Source organism: Penaeus chinensis, chromosome 2, assembly GCF_019202785.1.
Source record: "Penaeus chinensis breed Huanghai No. 1 chromosome 2, ASM1920278v2, whole genome shotgun sequence".
Classification (NCBI taxonomy): Eukaryota; Metazoa; Arthropoda; class Malacostraca; order Decapoda; family Penaeidae; genus Penaeus; species Penaeus chinensis.
In genome coordinates, this window is record NC_061820.1 from 17,174,881 (window position 1) to 17,178,986 (window position 4,106).

General features: G+C 31.3%; 1 protein-coding gene across 1 annotated transcript in view; it reads right to left on the bottom strand.

Moving 5' to 3' along the window:
• LOC125032988 overlaps window positions 1-3,098 on the bottom strand; it is a 20,736-nt gene extending 17,638 nt beyond the window's left edge. The window contains exons 1-2 of the mRNA XM_047624437.1: window positions 2,952-3,098; window positions 1-282 (exon numbers count right to left, since the gene is read on the bottom strand). The exon at window positions 1-282 is cut by the window's left edge and continues 122 nt beyond it. The gene's annotated coding sequence lies outside the window, so the exon portion shown is untranslated. The remainder of the gene's footprint in view (window positions 283-2,951) is intronic.
• Window positions 3,099-4,106: the final 1,008 nt, after the last annotated feature.

Sequence of the window (4,106 nt, forward strand, 5' to 3'; positions counted from 1 at the left end):
TATTCCCCCAAAGGCAAGAATGATGTAATGTCTCTTCAACAATCAGCTGGGGTCTTTAACAGCTGAGCTTTCTCTCATAGCATAAGCAACATAAACATACATATGTTACTCAATTCAAATGTTAACGACCACAGCTACAAAGTAGTAATATAAAATATATAAATGACAAATAAAAACAAAAAAAGTAAATAAAAGAAGACAATCTATTCAAGCCGGGGCAATCTTGTCCATAGATGTCAGCAAGGACAGAGTTGCAATACTTCGAATGATCATCTTGAAAATCTGAAACATGAAAAAAGAAATTTTAATGGAATAGGATTCTTATTTGTTAAAATCCCTACAGGTATACAATATGTGCCTTTCAGCAAGAATCATTTTTAAAAGCCAATTTCGTGAAAGTTCCATCAAAATGATGAAGAGAATAGGTGTCAATTATCATGTAGACAAAAATATATATGTAAATAAATAAATAAATACACAAAAATATGTATGCATGTTTTTTTTGTTTGTTTGTTGTTACTTTTTTGAAAAATCCACTACGCACAAACTAGATTTGTTGAAAAAGTGAAACATAATGAATCTAGTTCGTTCATTTAGGGTTTTTCTACCATAGTATCAACTCAGTAGGGTGTGTGTGTGTGTGTATATATATGTGTATACATTTATACGTGATTATGTATATGTATATACATACTCATGTACATATATATAATTATAAATATATATATATATAAATAATTACATTTATATATATACATATACATACATATATAGATATACATACATAAATATACTTATACATATAAAGACATGCATATTCATATATACATATACCTATATATACACACATGCATACATATACATACATATATATATATATATATATATATATATATATATATATATATATACACACACACATAAATATATGTAAATAGAGTAGCTTCACTTCTGAAGCAAGCAATGAATAATAATACTACAGAAATGTCAATTTTGCCATCAGATGGCAGCACATAAGCAATGTTTAACTGTAGCATTGGGAGTATATAATAATATAGATCTCATGATATACTAAAGGAATAAATATTATATATATATGTATATATATACCACATATATATTATAAATACATCACACATATAAATATATATATATATATATAATATATATATATATATATATATAATATATATATATAATATATATATATACATTATATATATATATATATACATATATATGTATATATACAATATATATATATATATATTTAGTCATTAATATTTAATTTATATTTATATTTATATTCATATTTACATTTTATTTTTATGTTTATGTTTATATCTATATCTATATCTATATTTACATAAAAATCCCAAATGGCCTCAAATAGTTTGTCATATTGGTGCCAGGTGTTGTCAAAGCTAAAATAAGTGTTCAAGAAGATGTGATTATAGCTGAGCTTGAAAACAAATGCAATGTACATGTACCTCTTGAAGAAAATGACAAACGAATACATATATACATGGTATACATATATAAATATAAATATATAAATGGCATATTTGTATAAATAGTATACAAAATATAAAAATATGCACAAATATATAGATATATATGATTGTTATCAATACATCAGAATTTGATATTAATGGACTGCATCATCTGGATATATCCCATACAAATACGGGATATTAAGTATAGTATTTACAATAATTACACCAGTGGCATTCACTGAAGTGGTGTAGTATCAAGTGCTTCAGTGTCTGTGTCTACTGGAACTCAAGCAAAGACCAGGAAACTTCAATTGGGACAACAGCTAGATGGTCTCCCTCACAATTCATAAAAGAAGAAAATCCATTCCAAGCTCCACTTTGTCAGAATATATATGATGAAGGTTTGCCATGCCTCTGATATTACCCACACATTTGAAAATTTGATATAACCTCTCCATAAGTAAAGGAACTGCCCACCCTCTCTCAGCTTAGAATGTTTGTCACTCTATGAACTTGTCACAGTTGCTCAGCAGTATGAACTATTCATAATGAGATGAGATAAGAAGGGTTAAACAAGGATAAGGTCCTAAGATATCACATGGGTGTCTTCATTTATGTGACATTTGAATTTTTTTTCTACCAAACTATTTTTATTAGGACAATATCATAACAAATGTTAGTTTTGGCTTTATAAACTTACTAAATCTGGTCAGTAGACATTATAAGAAGTCATTCTATACCAAAATGATTAGTATCAGTGATGCACAACTTTTACATCAGATTACCAAATGGTCTTTGTGTATAGATGTGATGATCCAGCAGATAAGCTGTCATATAATTTGTTCCAGTAAAGAAAATTAGATATCTATCTCCGTTTCTCTGCCTGTGACTATCTCTCCATCTACATATTTTTTTATGACTCATGGACAGACAACCAACTAGCAACAAGTTAAATATAAAGTGAGTGTGATCTATCAGGTGCCAGAATCAGATACCCTTGCACTCTATTAACTCCCCTAAATATAAACTTCAGAAGTAAAAGAAATGTCATTTAGACTCAAGAGCTCAAAAGTACGAGTATCGCTACGGTCGGTCCAGTCTGCTGACATTGAAAAATATTCCTCCTTTGGTTTCGTGTCACAATCTAGCAGCCAAGTGGAACTAAGTATCGATTGTTTAATGAGCCTTTTGCATCTGACCGACAACTACCTTGTTATCTTCTGATGCAATAATCATCAGTGCAAAGAAAATACCCAACATATATTTCATTTTGGCCCCCCAAAAAATTTAAATACACGGACACTGCATGCCACTCAGCCACGGCAGAGCAATGATCAGCTGTTTAATCATTATCTCCTTTATGCTGAACTTGTTTCATAAACAGCCACCTTATCGCGGTCCACGAGCGGTTGATGTACCTCTCTTAGTAGTTTACAAGAGGGGGAATCGACTCACTTGACTCTAGGAAGTAGATTTCCCGACAGAAAGAAGGAGGAATCGCCTGCAGGACTTTTGCCAAAACAAGACACCTTCCCACTCTCCCGCAGCCGCTGTCTCGAAGGCTGCGCTGGCATGGGCTTCGCTCTCCCAAGTTCGCTGCATTTGCCACGCTTTTTTGGTACTTTATTTCAGGATTTGGATTTAGGGCTATGGGAATGATAATGTCTAATACATTTCTTCTTACATTCATCAAGAACGGATATCGCGGGTAAAATTATTTTGTCAATGTGTCTGTATTTGAATATGGTTTGGTTTTGCTATTCTGCATCACGCAAAGTTGCACAAATTTCAACCGGTTAGGTCCTGCAAAAAAAGAAAGTTTATTCATGTACGTTGAACAGATGAATATATACATATATTTTTGTAAAGCTACCGTAGAAACAGGCATGAGTGCAAACGAACTCAATACATTTTCCATTGCATAAAGCGCAATGCACAAGTAAAATCTGAGTTGATTTGACATGTGCATCGATATGTCTAGTATGTACCGATACAAATAGATCATACGGAACTGAATCAAACGAGCAAATGTTGATAACAAAAAATAGATGTCTTGACAACGTAAATTTCTTTTGTTGCAATGTTCTCAGCATCATAGCAACAGTTGCAAGTACCCATCCAGAAACAATTACAAGAAATAAAATAATTCATCAGGTAACTAGTTCATTAACATGGTTTGTATCATAATGCAGCTCATCAAATTGGTGTTAGCTGAAAACAATAAATCAAAATGTGCTTATGCAGGTAGTTGATCAATTCGAGGAAGTTGACCGACTACAAACTGTACCCACCTAAAAGGTGAAATTAATTCAAGAAACATATTTTTTAAATATTATTTAGGTTTTAATGTCCACAAGTAGTCCGAGGTAGCCACAAAAGAATAAAATATGATAGCAAAAACTATTTCGACGGGTACTCGACACGACCATTGAAATGTTGTTTACTACCCATCCAATATAAAGAAATAAATTGAGTTTGATATGTTTCAAAATTGTATTTTTGTGATATAAATGATATAAGAATAAATCATATTAGACCAAATTATGAGTAAGATACGATACCCCAAATAGCTTAGGCAGGTAGTTGACGCGTCTCAGGTTAGCTTGTTTA